Source organism: Oncorhynchus clarkii, chromosome 1 (assembly GCF_045791955.1).
Source record: "Oncorhynchus clarkii lewisi isolate Uvic-CL-2024 chromosome 1, UVic_Ocla_1.0, whole genome shotgun sequence".
NCBI classification, from domain to species: Eukaryota; Metazoa; Chordata; class Actinopteri; order Salmoniformes; family Salmonidae; genus Oncorhynchus; species Oncorhynchus clarkii.
The window spans coordinates 21612019-21630145 of NC_092147.1; the positions used below are offsets into that span (position 1 = coordinate 21612019).

Genomic DNA, 18127 nt, shown 5'->3' on the forward strand with positions numbered 1-18127 from the left:
ATGTCCTTGACAAGGGCCCTTGGAGTCATACAGCAGTCTCTGAATGAATAGGAGGACACAGGACACACACGTTAAGGCACACACACACTCTGGGCCCGAAAGCCACCCTGTCTTTGGTGTGAGGAGTGTCAAATTTAGTCTGTCATTAGAAGTGCATCAGTAGGGTGCAGGCAGCCAGGAAGGAGCCCCTCCTTGGACTGTCTCTCTCTGGGGTTATTTCCAGTGAGCATTTAGGCCTACTTCTGATGTAGATATCTGGAACAGCATCACAAACAACCCAAGAATGCCTAAGAGCATACAATAAGAAGGCAAGGCAACCCACTCAGGACCCAAGGGCAGAGAAGTGGAATAGTTGGAACCAGGGCAACGTAATATGGTGAAATTGTTTGATTAATTAGAATGTATGTTTTTGCGGGATATTCCAAATGCCTATATAGCAAGAATCACACTTTTTCTTTATAGATGTTTTTATGAGCATTTATGTCCTCTTGTTTTCATGTTGAGTTTTTGGTCTGGTCTCCTTCGCTCCTTCTGTGCAGTGCGCACCTGCCAATTTACATCAGAGATCTGAATATAATGACGAGATCTTCATGTCTCCGCCCTAACAATGGGAGTCATTGTCTTAAAGGTGGGAAGGCAGGCAACAAGCTTAGGTCCAAAATAAGCCCGTAGAAAAGTATTGGGCTTATTTTTGAAAGATTTTAGCGAGAGTGAAACTTCCTGCTTCACCTTTTCCTCTCTGTTCACACACACCAAGCCCCTCCCTCTGCTACTCACAACGACAAAGATGAGAGATCACTTCTTCTTCCCTAACAAGTGGTTTCAACTCGCTATTTGTGTTTGAGGTTTGGTCCAACAGAATCGGTCTAATGGATACTGAAACACATTGAGACATTATTTTACTTTAATAGAGAAGTTAAACCTTTCTGACAATACCTTATTTATGTCTCAACTTCTCAAATTGCGTGCAGAGAAGACACTAAAATGAGAGTGTCAATGAACACTGATTCTGGAAAATGTATGCTCAGTTTGTTGTGCGCAGTGCCATGTACCGCTAGCAGAATTTGAACCAAATGCTGTTATACTAGCTGTCTAGTCTGTGTTTTAAAAATGTGCAAAAAGCATAAAACACAATTATATAAGGAATTGGCAACTTGTTCTCATTAGGAGAAGTAAGGTAGGACACTTGATTTCAACATCTGAACAAAGGGGACAGACTAGCGTGCTGTTCAAACAGTTGGAGACAGACAGAATGGTGTGTTCATAACAATTCAACTGTTCTGCCTTGAGATATTAAGATTAGCTGGCTACTCACTAGCATGTGGGCTTGTGCTTGAGAGATTGTGTTAATGTTCTAGAATGCCTGCTACAAGAATTTGATAATTGTCAGGGAATGTGCATTATGCATGGATCTGGTTAAATTTGTAACAAAAAGCGTGTTTTCATAGACAGACTTGAAAGCCAGATCAGTGATTATTTCAAAAAAGCAGGTTAAACTATTTTGATAAAATTAATAATCCTAGGTATAATTTCACAAACCTTGAATTCTTTAAGATATTGCTGGCTGTTTGAAATGCAGTGTATTTTACCTTTAATTGTACAACAAAGCTTATTTAGAGGGCAGGCAGGGTAGCCTAGTTGTTAGAGCGTTGGACTAGTAACCGGAAGGTTGCAAGTTCAAACCCCCGAGCTGGCAAGGTACAAATCTGTCGTTCTGCCCCTGAACAGGCAGTTAACCCATTTCTCATACCATGAGAAACAGCATTATCTGGTCTGATGAAACCTAGATTGAACTCTTTGGCCTGAGTGCCAAGCGTCACCTACCAACAGGACAACGACCCTAAGCACACAGCCAAAACAATGCAGGAGTGACTTTGGAGCAAGTCACTGAATGTCCTTGAGTGGCCCAGCCAGATCCCGCACTCTCCCTCGATCTGGGGCTCCATTACTAGGCCGTAATTGAAAATTAGAGTTTGTTCTTAACTGGCTTGCCTAGTTAAATAAAGGTTAAAGAGAAAACATTTTAAAAAATCTACATATACAGTGCATTCAGATGCCTTTCATTTTTCCACATTTTGTTACATTACAGCCTTGTTCTAAAATGGATTAAATAAAAATGTTACTCATCAATCAACACACATACCCCATAGTGACAAAGCGAAAACAGGTTTTTAGATTATTTTTTGCAAATGTATTAAAAACAAGTATTGAGACCCTTTGCTATGAGAAATTGAGCTCAGGTGCATCCTGTTTCCATTGATCATCCTTGAGATGTTTCTACAACTTGATTGGAGTCCACCTGTGGTAAATTCATTTGATTGGACATGATTTGTAAAGGCGCACACTGGTTTATATAAGGTCCCACATTTGACAGTGCATGTCAGAGCAAAGACCAAGCCATGAGGTCGAAGAAATTGTCCGTAGAGCTCCGAGACAGGATTGTGTCAAGGCACAGATCTGGGGAAGGGTACCAAAAAATGTCTGCAGCATTGAAGGTCCCCAAGAACACAGAGGCCTCCATCATTCTTAAATGGAAGAAGTTTGGAACCACAAAGGCTCTTTCTAGAGCTGGCCGCCCGGCCAAACTGAGCAATCGGGGGAGAAGGGCCTTGGTCAGAGAGGTGACCAAGAACCTGATGGTCCCTCTAACAGAGCTCTAGAGTTCCTCTGTGGAGATGGGAGAACCTTCCAGAAGGACAACCATCTCTGCAGCACTCCACCATCAGGCCTTTATTGTAGAGTGGCCAAACAGAAGCCACTCCTCAGTAAAAGGCACATGACAGCACGCTTGGAGTTTGCCAAAAGGCACTTAAAGAACTCATACCATGAGAAACAGCATTATCTGGTCTGATGAAACCTAGATTGAACTATTTGGCCTGAGTGCCAAGCGTCACCTACCAACAGGACAACGACCCTAAGCACACAGCCAAAACAATGCAGGAGTGACTTTGGAACAAGTCACTGAATGTCCTTGAGTGGCCCAGCCAGATCCCGCACTTGAACCCAATCTAATATCTCTGGAGAGACCTGAAAATATCTGTGCAGCGACGCTCCCCATCCAACCTGACAGAGCTTGAGAGGATCTGCATTGAAGAATCGGAGAAACTCCACCCAATTCTTTTCCCACCTTTATTTAACCAGGTAGGCTAGTTGAGAACAAGTTCTCATTTACAACTGTGACCTGGCCAAGATAAAGCAAAGCAGTGCGACAAAAACAACAACACAGAGTTACACATGGGATAAACAAACGTACAGTCAATAACACATTAGAAAAAATGTACAGTGGGGCAAAAAAGTATTTAGTCAGCCACCAATTGTGCAAGTTCTCCAACTTAAAAAGATGAGAGAGGCCTGTAATTTTCATCATAGGTACAATTCAACTATGACAGACAAAATGAGAAAAAAAATCCAGAAAATCACTTTGTAGGATTTTTTATGAATTTATTTGCAAATGATGGTGGAAAATAAGTATTTGGTCACCTACAAACAAGCAAGATTTCTGGCTCTCACAGACCTGTAACTTCTTCTTTAAGAGGCTCCTCTGTCATCCACTCGTTACCTGTATTAATGGCACCTGTTTGAACCTATCAGTATAAAAGACACCTGTCCACAACCTCAAACAGTCACACTCCAAACTCCACTATGGCCAAGACCAAAGAGCTGTCAAAGGACACCAGAAACAAAATTGTAGACCTGCACCAGGCTGGGAAGACTGAATCTGCAATAGGCAAGCAGCTTGGTTTGAAGAAATCAACTGTGGGAGCAATTATTAGGAAATGGAAGACATACAAGACCACTGATAATCTCCTTCGATCTGGGGCTCCACGCAAGATCTCACCCCGTGGGGTCAAAATGATCATATAAACGGTGAGCAAAAATCCCAGAACCACATGGGGGGGACCTAGTGAATGACCTGCAGAGAGCTGGGACCAAAGTAACAAAGCCTACCATCAGTAACACACTACGCCGCCAGGGACTCAAATCCTGCAGTGCCAGACGTGTCCAGGCCCGTCTGAAGTTCGCTAGAGAGCATTTGGATGATCCAGAAGTAGATTGGGAGAATGTCATATGGTCAGATGAAACTAAAATATAACTTTTTGGTAAAAACTCAACTTGTCGTGTTTGGAGGACAAAGAATGCTGAGTTGCATCCAAAGAACACCGTACCTACTGTGAAGCATGGGGGTGGAAACATCATGCTTTGGGGCTGTTTTTCTGCAAAGGGACCAGGACGACTGATCCGTGTAAAGGAAAGAATGAATGGGGCCATGTATCGTGAGATTTTGAGTGAAAACCTCCTTCCATCAGCAAGGGCATTGAAGATGAAACGTGGCTGGGTCTTTCAGCATGACAATGATCCCAAACACACCTCCCGAGCAACGAAGGAGTGGCTTCGTAAGAAGCATTTCAAGGTCCTGGAGTGGCCTAGCCAGTCTCCAGATCTCAACCCCATTGAAAATCTTTGGAGGGAGTTGAAAGTCTGTGTTGCCCAGCAACAGCCCCAAAACATCACAGCTCTAGAGGAGATCTGCATGGAGGAATGGGCCAAAATACCAGCAACCGTGTGTGAAAACCTTGTGAAGACTTACAGAAAACGTTTGACTTCTGTCATTGCCAACAAAGGGTATATAACAAAGTATTGAGATAAACTTTTGTTATTGACCAAATACTTATTTTCCACCATAATAACGAGTGGAGGACAGAGCCTCTTAAAGAAGAAGTTACAGGTCTGTGAGAGCCCGAAATCTTGCTTGTGTGTAGGTGACCAAATACTTATTTTCCACATAATTTGCAAATAAATTCATTAAAAATTCATTTTTTTCTCTCTCATTTTGTCTGTCATAGTTGAAGTGTACCTATGATGAAAATTACAGGCCTCTCTCATCTTTTTATTTGGGAGAACTTGCACAATTGGTGGCTGAATAAATACTTTTTTGCCCCACTGTATATGCAGTGTGTGCAAATGCAGTAAGATTAGGGAGGTAAGGCAATAAATAGGCCATAGTGGCGAAATAATTACAATTCAGCATTAACACTGGAGTGATAGATGTGCAGGTAGAGATACTGGTGTGCAAAAGAGCAAAAATAAATAACAAAATGGGATGAGGTAGTTGGGTGGCGTATTTACAAATGGGCTGTGAACAGGTGCAATGATCAGTATGCTGCTCTGACAGCTGATGCTTAAAGTTAGTGAGGGAGACATAAGTCTCCAGCTTCAGTGATTTTTTTCAATTAGTTCCAGTCATTGGCAGCAGAGAACTGGAAGGAAAGGTGGCCAAAGTAGGAGTTGGCTTTGGGGTTGACCAGTGAAAGACGTATAGATGACCTGGAGCAATTGGGTTTGGCGACGAATTTGTAGTGAGGGCCAGCCAACGAAAGCATACAGGTCGCAGTGGTGGGTAGTATATGGGGCTTTGGTGACAAAATGTATGGCACTGTGATAGACTGCATCCAATTTGCTGAGTAGAGTGTTGGAGGCTATTTTGTAAATGACATCGCCGAAGTCAAGGATCGGTAGGATACTCAGTTTTACAAGTGTATGTTTAGCAGCATGAGTGAAGGAGGCTTTGTTGCGAAAAAGGAAGCCGATTCTAGATTTAATTTTGGATTGGAGATGCTGGAAGGAACGTTTACAATCGAACCAGACACCTAGGTATTTAGAGTTCACATATTCTAAGTCAGAGCCGTACAGAGTAGCCAGGTGGAAAGCATGGCAAGCCCTAGAAAAATGCAGGTGTGCCAGGCTTGTAGTGTCATACCCAAGAAGACTTGAGGATGTAATCGCTGCCAAAGGTGATTGAACAAAGTACTGAGTAAAGGGTTTGAATACTTATGTAAATGTCATATTTAAGTTTTTTTTAAAGACATTTGTTTACATGTCTAAAAACGTTTTTGCTTTGTCATCATGGGGTATTGTGTGTAGATTGTTGAGGGGGAAAAACTATTTAATCCATTTTAGAATTAGGCTGTAACGTAACAAACTGTGGAAAAAGTAAAGGGGTCTGAATTATTTTCGAATGCACTGTATTTAGTTTAGTTTATTAATTCGAACATTTAAAAAAAACAAGCACACATACAACTTAAGCCATACATGCACATGAATAAAATCATCAAGGATAAAACAAAGTCTGGGACTAATTTCCATTGTGGTCCTTTTGACATAAGATGGCTAGACAATATCGAATGGCAATATCGTATGGCATTGAAATAATAAAACAAAAACATAGAAGAAGAAGAACATCTATCTCATCATTCCAGTTACATCATACATCAAACATAATTTGACTTTATTTTTAAAGCTGTCCAGCGAGGATGTTGTTTTTATAGACAGAAGCAACCCTGCCATTCTGAGGCTCCAGTATACAAGAAAGTACCTTTCCCAGCATTACTCCTGAACCTGTATAAGCACACATCAGCAACACCTGATCTGGTGCTGTGATTGTGTGCATCCCTAACATGAGGAACGTAATCACTTAGATATCTGGGCACAGAACCATAAATACTCCTGTAAACCAAACCCAGTCTAATCTGGGACACCCTAGCCTCAACAGGCAGCCAGTTTAGTTCCTGAAAGCAGCTTCTGCCTATGTAAGTACGTGGACTCACCTTCAATACTACCCTGATCAGCTTATTCTGGGCTATCTGGAGCTTCCCCTTCATAAGTTTAGATAAGCCCCCAAACCAGGAAGTACTTGTGAATCATACTCGTGAATCTCCCATAAATTTGAAAAGATCTAGATGATTTTTAGGCCGTATCGCCTAAAACCTTAGGACATTCAATTTCCAACGTCTGGTAGTCATGTAGTGCTACATACCCTACATGATTTGGAACAAAGAATCACATCTTAAATATATACAAAATATATTTCACAATCTTAAACTCCTGCAGGGTTGTCTTTTGTCTCATTGTTTAGTTCTCTCTTTCCTCTTTGTTTCTTTCTGATTCAACACCTGTTGTCCATATTGGGCTTTCACAGTCTGAAAGTGGCCCAAGGCCCAGTTAACCATGCATGCTCATTCTCAAGCTCTTGGACAGCAATGCATTATACTTATTCTGACTCTTTTGCAGTGATTCCTTTCTCTTTTCAGACTATTCTCTTTGGTGTTTTAAGCCTTTTGTCATTGCTGAGGAGCACTTCATGATTTTACTTTGTATTGGTTGGATTTGTTTTAGACTCTTGACCATTTGTACTTTTGATTGCTTGAAAGAAACGTTTGTCCTCCGATGCTCTCAGATTGCCTTCATATTGCAGATGACAGGCCTAAAACCTTTTGCAAACAAGTAATTCTGTCTGCTCAAAATATTAAATAGCTTTTTGTCACAGAATTGTGTCATTTGACCCAAGTCTCAAACCTGTCTAACTCCCTGGCAACATAAGTGGAAAAACTTTTAACAATTTTAAATGAAAAAAAATAGACTGTAGACGGCTTTGTTCTTTCACATCATACACAACTATAATGTGCTCCAGAATTTACAAATGGAAGACTCTGTTCTCAGTGACTACAGTCTCCAGGTACCCAACCTGCCAGCTGCTAGCCTAGCAGGGTAGTGCACATCAACAGGTGGAGGAGGTGTCCTCCACATCAATGTGATCTGAGTCTAAAGCTTACTACAAGCTCTATGCAGATGCAAGATTCTGAGTGTTTTTCTTCACAAAAGTGGCGGCTCCTTGTAATATGCTCCTGCATTCAACATACTTTTTCCTACCTGAAAATTGAGACGCTCCGTATCATTCCTTCCGCAGCCGTGGAGGTATTGTTGTCACTTGGTTCCTTGATCTAAACTATTGGCTATATAGGAAATTCATCAAAGTAGCGTATTTTGCATTGATAACCAAATATAATCTCAGCGACTATTCAAATTGTTAACCAAACAACAAGAATCCAACCAAAAAGTTATTTTGTTTAGAAGCATTAACTTGTGATTACAGACTACTGGTAGATCCTGCTGTAGCCATCTAGCTAGCCATGTGCTTTTTTTTCTCTGGGACCAAAACATGATGATACTCTATTTTTATCTGATATTGGAATGAATACACAAGCAGCATATCAAACTGGAATAATGTTTTAGGTTACACTCGCAGGTAAAAAGCCAGGTCATGTTTTTTATTATTATAAATTTGATTATTTTACATGGAGATGTGGGAATCTAAAAAGGCTGCCAGCTAGCTACTACTAGCAAGGGAAGGCGACTCTTCCTATTGCCCCCTTGTGAATGGTAGTGGGACCGGCGAGGATATCATGTTTCCAAAAGGTGGATCACTCCAATATATTGGTATCACTCCGCGGCGGAGGGATACATCCGAGGTGAGGATTTACAGATTTACTCCCGTGTACACCTGTGTTACGGCTGGGGCCCGCCACCATATATAGACCCCATGGCCGCGACACACGTTCTCTTTCATTTTCTCGGCGGATGTCCGTATGGTTTGAGGTACAAACTTTCTGAAGTTCGCTTGGTAAGTCACTGGTAAGTGTAATATCTTGTGTGGAAGTATACTCACTGTCTGTTTGCAGCCTGGGGTTGCTGGCCCTTCCTCTTGAGTGCTCCACTCGCTGCACGCGGTTGATCTGTATCTTCCGCCTGTGGTTTGTACTTGTGTTTCATTAGCGTTACACTACGACTCTGTGTGCATCCGTTAATATGATGGCTCTTGCTGCCACAAACTGTAATTTACCATACACAACTTGCCGACTGGCTGTTTCTGTTAGTGTGTTGTGAATTGCTTTAACATGCTGCTTTCCACGCCTATGCTCTGCTAATTACCCCGCAGGTTTTTTTCTTGTTCTTTTCCCTGTAGAGTGTAGAGTGTAAGAGAATCGTGGTGGGCTTTCCACTACGTTGAGACAATAACTCTGGAGTTCCTTAACAGAGTTACTCCATCATATGGTGCTGTTTTTACTGCTTGGATATTAAACCGGCTAGGTAATATTGCAGTTGGCGTAAAACAAAAAAAATGAATAAATCAAATCCATTACCTGGTTGGTGTTTTTTTGTCTGCCTGCTTTTCCCCATTTTTTGCAGAGGTATTGGGTAATTTATCCCTCACCGGGTTCCTATTCCTCCAAGCGGGTCACGACACAAGGTCCCTCAGGGACCCCTGCTCCGTGGCCTTGTTGGCTTGGCTGAGCTTATGGCTTCCCTTTGTGACAGGTGTGATGGTGGCATCCCCCTGGTGATCCGCATACCTCGTGTATGCACCGCCTGGGTTTGAGCCACGCGGAGAGGGCGGTGGAGCGCCCTACTGGATGCCTGTTTTGTGTGGTGATCTCAGAATGCCTGCGCCTGGTGCGTTTGGAGGCCACACGCGAGTGTCAAAAGATGGCGCGAGCCATCAAAGGCAGAGCCCATCTGCTGCTAGTACTGGACGGGGGCAGGAGTTGTACCGATGGGACCACCTTGAACGGAGGGCACATGTCCTGCATCGGGAGCTTGATAGCTTCAATGGTGACGACAGCTGTTCCCTGTTGGCCAGTGATAGGCGGTTCTTGATGTCACTGTTCACCGTGAGCGGGGCTACCAGGCTGACAGGCCATCAGAAGCCGGCAGAGGAGCTTACTCACTCGGGTAGCCACTGCACTGGACATCAAACTGGTGGACAGTGATGACTCTCCATCTGTCCCCATCTCTGCTGAGTTCCGCAAGGCGAGCTGGGCCTCTGCCAGGGGTTGCTTCCAACTCACAGCAGAGACTGGACCATGGAGTTATGTTGCGGGTGCAGTTACTCGGCCTCCGGGAGTACCCGACCATGGACATCATGATAGCTGCCATGGTCCTCCCAGACCAGGAGATTATAGGGCGGAACCCACGACTGAAGCCGGGACCCCCCAGAGTATTGAGGTGGACTTGAAAGCCACATCTGGGTCCTTCTGCTCTCTTGGCCGCCTTACCAATACGATACTGCTGCAGGTCTACCTGCAGACTCTGTTACCCAGTGGTTGAAGAGGTTCTGAGGTTCTGGAGCAGTATGGTTCTAGAGCAGACCGATAAGGTTCGTAGGGACTGGGAGACCCTGAGACAGTTAATGCCGCCTCCTCAGGCCCCGGGTCCAAGGCAGATGGACCGTCTCCACCCACCTGCACCCAAATGATGGTGGGGTCCCTCTCATGCCCCATCTTGCCCCATCGCGCTGAGGGACGACAGTGGGGAGGGGCACAGCCTAACCTGTTAACCGTCACCACCATAGGAACATGGCTGGGTGACCCAGACCCTCGGGGCACCAGAGGAGAGGAAGGCCCCGGCAGGATCCCTGACACACCCTTCCCCGCCCTCAGCCGCTTCTCCCGGTCTCAAAGGGCATAGTGGAAGGAGGGTGTGTAGTCCCCCTGGGTTTTGTCCATAATGCTCGAGGGGTACCGACTCCAATTCCGGTGCCGGCCCCCGTCCTTCATGGGCCTTTGTATCACCACTGTGGCCGACCCCCTGAAGAAGAACCCTGCGGATGGAGATCTCCTCACTCCAGACAAGGGGTTGTGCCTGAGTCATGCAGGGTGCAGTATGTCCTCCAATACCTGCAGTTTCACTTGGATGAGGACTTGGCAGCCTCTACACTGAGAGAGTATTTGGCTGCTACATCTGCCTGCCATGTGGGGTGGATGGACAGGCCAGTGGGGCGTCATCCCTTGGTCTCCAGGTTTATGAAGGGGGTTCATCACCTGCATCCAGCTAGGACCCGCTCAATGGCGAGCTGGGATCTGGATGTGGTCTTGGCAGCTTTGGCAAATCTGCCTTTTGAACCGTTGGAGTCTGCCTCCCTGAAACACCTCTCTATGAAGTTGGCTTTCTTGGTAGCGATTTACTCCCATGAAGAGGGTGGGTGAGCTCCATGATCTTTCGGTAAGTTCCGAGTGCTACCGCCCTAACCCTTCATTCCTCTCAAATGTTCTGTCAGACAGGCATGTGAACATCTCTTTTATCCTCTGCTTATGACCCCCCGGCAGTGGCGGGGGAGTCTGGGCCTCCCTCCGGCATGCTGTACCCTGTGCAGGCACAGGCTGCTTATGTGGAGCGGACACAGTCAGTGAGAACAACAGTCCAGCTCTTTGTCTGCTATAGTGCTATAGTCCTGGGGGCTGGGTTATCAAAGCAGCAGCTCTCTCACTGGATCATGGACACGATTACGACAGCATACCGCCTGGCTGGCAGGCCAGTGCTGGGATCTGTGGTGGCACATTCATCATGAGGTGTGGCTTCGTCCTGGGCTCTACTGAGAGGAGAGCCCCTCACTGACATCTGTGCTGCGGCCAGCTGGTCTTCCTCTTGCACCTTGTGATGTGGCACCTCCCTCTGCGGTTGGTTCAGCAGTCCTGTGTGTAGCCTCCCCTTCCCGGGGACTGTGCAAGGAACCCACTTCCACATTGACTGCCCTTGTGTCGAGGTCCCGCGCTGGGTCTTTACCGCTGGCCTGGCCTCTCTAGCACCGACTAACTCTGGTACGGGTATACCAATATTTTGGAGTGATCCAATATAGTGAAACATAATGAAGGTTACGCATGTAACCATGGTTATGTGAGCTATATGGATCACTCCAATCCTCTACGGTGCTAGAGGCGCCTCAAGATTATGTAGAGAACCTGTGTCGCGGCCATGGGTTCTGTATATAGGGAGTAAATCTGTAAATCCTCACCTCCAATATTTTAGTAATCCATATAGCTCACATAACCGTGGTTACATACGTAACCTTCGATCAAGAGTGAAGCTTGTAGTAACAGCGCAACACAGCATAGTAGCAGGGAGGTAGCTGCAGACAGACACACTAGCTACCCTCCTCTTTTGTGTTGCCATGCACCATTACTGTAGAAAATGGCTGCTGCAGACAGAGCAGAGAGATACTACAGTGTACAGCAGTTATACTACAGTGTACAGCAGTTATACTGCACTCTGACTGCAATATTTTTTCGTAAGGGTGCTGTCAGTGCTATAAAATCAAATCAAATCAAATTTTATTTGTCACATACACATGGTTAGCAGATGTTAATGCGAGTGTAGCGAAATGCTTGTGCTTCTAGTTCCGACAATGCAGTAATAACAAGTAATCTAACTAACAATTCCAAAACTACTGTCTTGTACACAGTGTAAGGGGATAAAGAATATGTACATAAGGATATATGAATGAGTGATGGTACAGAGCAGCATAGGCAAGATACAGTAGATGGTATCGAGTACAGTATGTACAAATGAGATGAGTATGTAAACAAAGTGGCATAGTTTAAAGTGGCTAGTGATACATGTATTACATAAGGATACAGTCGATGATATAGAGTACAGTATATACGTATGCATATGAGATGAATAATGTAGGGTAAGTAACATTATATAAGGTAGCATTGTTTAAAGTGGCTAGTGATATATTTACATCATTTCCCATCAATTCCCATTATTAAAGTGGCTGGAGTTGAGTCAGTGTCAGTGTGTTGGCAGCAGCCACTCAGTGTTAGTGGTGGCTGTTTAACAGTCTGATGGCCTTGAGATAGAAGCTGTTTTTCAGTCTCTCGGTCCCAGCTTTGATGCACCTGTACTGACCTCGCCTTCTGGATGATAGCGGGGTGAACAGGCAGTGGCTCGGGTGGTTGATGTCCTTGATGATCTTTATGGCCTTCCTGTGACATCGGGTGGTGTAGGTGTCCTGGAGGGCAGGTAGTTATCCCCCGGTGATGCGTTGTGCAGACCTCACTACCCTCTGGAGAGCCTTACGGTTGAGGGCGGTGCAGTTGCCATACCAGGCGGTGATACAGCCCGCCAGGATGCTCTCGATTGTGCATCTGTAGAAGTTAGTGAGTGCTTTTGGTGACAAGCCGAATTTCTTCGGCCTCCTGAGGTTGAAGAGGCGCTGCTGCGCCTTCTTCACGATGCTGTCTGTGTGAGTGGACCAATTCAGTTTGTCTGTGATGTGTATGCCGAGGAACTTAAAACTTGCTACCCTCTCCACTACTGTTCCATCGATGTGGATAGGGGGGTGTTCCCTCTGCTGTTTCCTGAAGTCCACAATCATCTCCTTAGTTTTGTTGACGTTGAGTGTGAGGTTATTTTCCTGACACCACACTCCGAGGGCCCTCACCTCCTCCCTGTAGGCCGTCTCGTCGTTGTTGGTAATCAAGCCTACCACTGTTGTGTCGTCCGCAAACTTGATGATTGAGTTGGAGGCGTGCGTGGCCACGCAGTCGTGGGTGAACAGGGAGTACAGGAGAGGGCTCAGAACGCACCCTTGTGGGGCCCCAGTGTTGAGGATCAGCGGGGAGGAGATGTTGTTGCCTACCCTCATCACCTGGGGGCGGCCCGTCAGGAAGTCCAGTACCCAGTTGCACAGGGCGGGGTCGAGACCCAGGGTCTCGAGCTTGATGACGAGCTTGGAGGGTACTATGGTGTTGAATGCCGAGCTGTAGTCGATGAACAGCATTCTCACATAGGTATTCCTCTTGTCCAGATGGGTTAGGACAGTGTGCAGTGTTAAAGATACATGCGGTACAAAGGCTCTAGGGCAATTTGGTTCTGCACATTCAGATGCATACAGGATGAGACATAATCTCTTGCAGGATTAGCCATAATCTCAGGTGCTCCATTCCCCAGCTGTATGTTACAGTTAGTACAGCAGTGCTAGCCTACAGTTGAAGTCGGAAGTTTACATTCACTTAGGTTGGAGTCATTTTAACTCGTTTTTCAACCACTCCACAAATTTCTTGATAACAAACTATAGTTTTGGCAAATTGTTTAGGACATCTACTTTGTGCATGACACAAGTAATTTTCCCAACAATTGTTTACAGACAGATTATTTCACTTATAATTCACTATATCACAATTCCAGTGGGTCAGAAGTTTACATACATTAAGTTGACTGTGCCTGTAAACAGCTTGGAAAATTCCTGAAAATTATGTCATGGCTTTAGAAGCTTCTGATAGGCCAATTGACATCATTTGAGTCAATTGGAGGTGTACCTGTAGATGTATTTTAAGGCCTACCTTCAAACTCAGTGCCTCTTTGCTTGACATCATGGGAAAATCAAAGAAAATCAGCCAAGACCTCAGAAAAAAATGCTAGACCCCCACAAGTCTGGTTCATCCTTGGGAACAATTTCCAAATGGCTGAAGGTACCACGTTCATCTGTACAAACAATAGTACGCACGTATAAACACCGTGGGACCACGCAGCCATCATACCGCTCAGGAAGGAGACGCATTCTGTCTCCTAGAGATGAACATACTTTGGTGCAAAAAGTGCAAATCAATCCCAGAACAACAGCAAAGGACCTTGTGAAGATGCTGGAGGAAACGGGTATAAAAGTATCTATATCCACAGTAAAACAAGTTCTATATCGACATAACCTGAAAGGCCGCTCAGCAAGTAAGAAGCCACTGCTCCAAAATCGCCATATAAAAGCCAGACTACTGTCTACAACTGCATATGGGGACGAAGATTGTACTTTTTGGAGAAATGTCCTCTGGTCTGATGAAACAAAATAGAACTGTTTGGCCATAATGACCATCGTTATGTTTGGAGGAAAAAGGAGGAGGTTTGCAAGCCAAAGAACCCCATACCAACCGTGAAGCACAGGGGTGGCAGCATCATGTTGTAGGGGTGCTTCACTGCAGGAGGAACTGATGCACTTCACAAAATAATGATAACGATGTGGATATATTGAAGCAACATCTCAAGACATCAGTCAGAAAGTTAAAGCTTGGTTGCAAAAGGGTCTTCCAAACGGACAATGACGCCAAGCATACTTCCAAAGTTGTGGCAAAATGGCTAAAGGACAACAAAGTCAAGGTATTGGAGTGGCCATCACAAAGCCCTGACCTCAATCCTATAGAAAATTGGTGGGCAGAATTTAAAAAGCATGTGCGGGCAAGGCCTACAAACCTGACTCAGTTACATCAGCTCTGTCAGGAGGAATGGACTAAAATTCACCCAACTTATTGTGGGAAGCTTGTGGAAGGCTACCCAAAACATTTGACTCAAGTTAAACAATTTAAAGGTAGTGCTACCAAATACTTATCGAGTGTATGTGAACTTCTGACCCATTGGGAATGTGATGAAATAAATAAAAGCTGAAATAAATCATTCTCTCTACTATTATTCTGACTTTTCACATTCTTAAAATAAAGTGGTGATCCTAACTGACCTAAGACAGGGAATTTGTACTTGGATTAAATGTCAGGATTTACGAGTTTAAATGTACTTGGCTAAGGTGTATGTAAACTTCCGACTTCAACTGTATATGGTCAGAGAGCCTTCAATACTGTATTCCCCCATATTGTGCCTCTTGTCCTCTAACCGTCATCAGCCAGAGAGAAAAGTTTACTGGCATTCAGCACTGCAGGATGTCCAAAGTCAATAGTCCTGTCCACATAGGCCCACTGCACGTCACTCCCATATTGAACAACCACTATAGTGAGCTAGCTAGCCGCTACAAAGGCTACAATTGGTAGCTCTGAACCATGAAAACATGTTTCACATTAGGCCTGTGTTTCCAGTGTTTGAAGAATACTGTCAGTGGACACGTTGCATGTGTCATCTTGTGTCTTTGCAGCACTGAACCACTTTTTGTATAGTCTTTGTATTTGGGAATTGTTGGTGCGTGTAATGAGTGAATATGCTATGCATTCTTTTTACCCATGAAATGTATGTTTCCCACATATTTGTTTTTTGCATGTCTTCAGTGTTTCTTTCTTTATGAAGAGATCCTGTTACTGAAGGAGAGAGTTGGTTTATTTGGACTAGACAGTCAGTACCCCTGTGTCTGACTCTGAATGTCCCCCAGCCGTTATCTACTGCTGCATGTGATAAAGTGGCTATGATGTGGAGCTGTGAGGAAAATAACGGAGAGCAGGCAGACATCTCTATTAGTGCAGTGCTTTGGACAGGCCAACAGATAACCTATAAATAAGGGCAGTCCTGTCAGGAAACATAGCCATCCTCTAATCTTATCTCCTTCCTCTCAGGCTGAGGCTATTGCTATGCGTGGCTGGCTGTCACACTGGACCATGCGCTTGGTAACGTCATGTCACGAACCCCATATATAAATCTACCGGTTCTAACGGAACGACAGGTTGTCTTGCATTTTACACTGTGTCCCTAAATATAGCAGACCTGTCTGAAGAACTACACATAGCCGGGATGTAAAAGAAAAGGTAACTCCAGACATAGGGCATCAATCAATATCAATTTGAAGAGTTCTGTTACCTACTTCATCCATTTTTTTCTTTTTGTGAAACTCACTTATCATTATTCAAGATTCATTCAGGATTAATCATGGTATCTGCCACATTATTGTAGAAGTGATTAGAAACATATTATATTGTTATTTACAATTAAAGTGACTCCAAAATGACACAACACATTATTTACCATTAATTTATATTGGGCACAAAATAATCTGAACCACAACCAAAACAAACAGCAGATGCATCCAACCAACCTGTAGTCACAAGCTTGATGTAGTCATTGTGTGCTATGCATATGGGATCAAATTTGCTACTTTAATACACATATAAGTGAATTTGTCCCAATACTTTTGAGGGGGGACTATGCACTGTTGTAATTTCTAAACATTTCACCCGATATGGATGAAAATACCCTCACATTAAAGCTGACAGTCTTCATGTTAACCTCATAGTCATTGTTTGATTTCAAATCCAAACTTTTGGAGTATAGAGCCAAAAGAAGAAGAAATGCTTCACTGTCCCAATAATTACAGAGGGCTCTGTAAATACATGGACTCATTTCCCCATACATCTTACAGGTAGAATACACTTCTTAAGAATGTCATGGCTGCCAAAGTTTTTGTATTTATTTTGTAATACCAATTACCCCACCAAAGACATTCTTTAAAAAAGTATAATCGTTCATATCAGACTTTAAATGGGCAAATAAAATTCATAGAATAAAAAGGACATCTTCCTTGTAATTGTATCAACTCGCTACCCAACGTTTTTACTTGTCTAATTTCAAAGGATAAAGCGAAGAGCATCAACAACTTCTGAGTTAAAAACACTACAACAATATGGAAGAAAATGAAACGTGTTCTACAAGAACCAATATCACTCCCATAAAACACAACCTTATGGGGAACAATCCTTGGATAGCTTTTCAGAATTCACTGATGAATTGGTCCACATGGAAAACTAAAGGAATAGAAACCGGAAATACATTAATTTCCATGACAGAATTAAAAAGCAATTTTGGACTGACCAATCTAGATAGTTTCAAATACATACAACTTAAAAGTAACATTTCACAATTTTTATTTGACATCTTTTGGATATCAGAGCAACCTGCAGGAATCTAATTGGAGTCAGAAAAGGATGTTCATATGATAGGGAAGATATACAAAACCTTGCAGATAGCATATCCAACTGACCATCTCTTAGAAGAAATTCTAAACTATTGGAACCAAGATTTAAAAAGGAACTGATGTTGGCACAAGATGGAAGGAAAATTGGAGTATAACTAACAAAATTACAGTTAATGAAAGTTTACGCTTAATCTAGTATAAACTAATGTATATAATTTATTATACAAGACAAAATTCACAAATTCTGCAGCACATAGTCATCTTTTTTTGGTGCATTTTTAAAAATGTAACTAGGCAAGTCAGTTAAGAACAAATTCTTATTTACAATGACACCCTAGGAAGAGTGGGTTAACTGTTCAGGGCAGAACAACAGAGTTTTACCTTGTCAGCTCAGGGATTCGAGCCACCAACCTTTCGGTTAGTGGCCCAATGCTCCAACCACTAGGCTAACTGCCATACAATCTACTTGCAGTGAAGCTGCTCAACATTTACATTACATTCAGTCATCTAGCAGATACTCCCATCCAGAACGACCCACAGGAGCAACCAGATCTCCCACCAAGTGAATCTAGGACATGAAACACCTCTCGGCCACCGGCCCACGCTCCCAACCTCCAGGCCATGAACCATCCACATTTCCACACATTTCCCCTCGAGAGCTGCCCCTCAACCGTCAAAGACCCCCCCCCCCCAAATATATATTTAAAACATTCTAAAATATGATATTCACAGTGTCACTCACACACACTTGATTGAATGGACTTGTCATTCGCACAGTATTGACAAAAAAGTGCATTTGATCTAAATATGGGTAAACGAGGACATTTAGTGGTCATC

General features: G+C 43.7%; 1 protein-coding gene across 8 annotated transcripts in view; it reads left to right on the forward strand.

Annotated features, from left to right (window-relative positions):
* The window catches only part of LOC139385512 (A-kinase anchor protein 13-like), a 153999-nt gene that overhangs the window by 48409 nt on the left and 87463 nt on the right, over window positions 1–18127 (forward strand). The gene's annotated exons all lie outside the window — the stretch shown is intronic.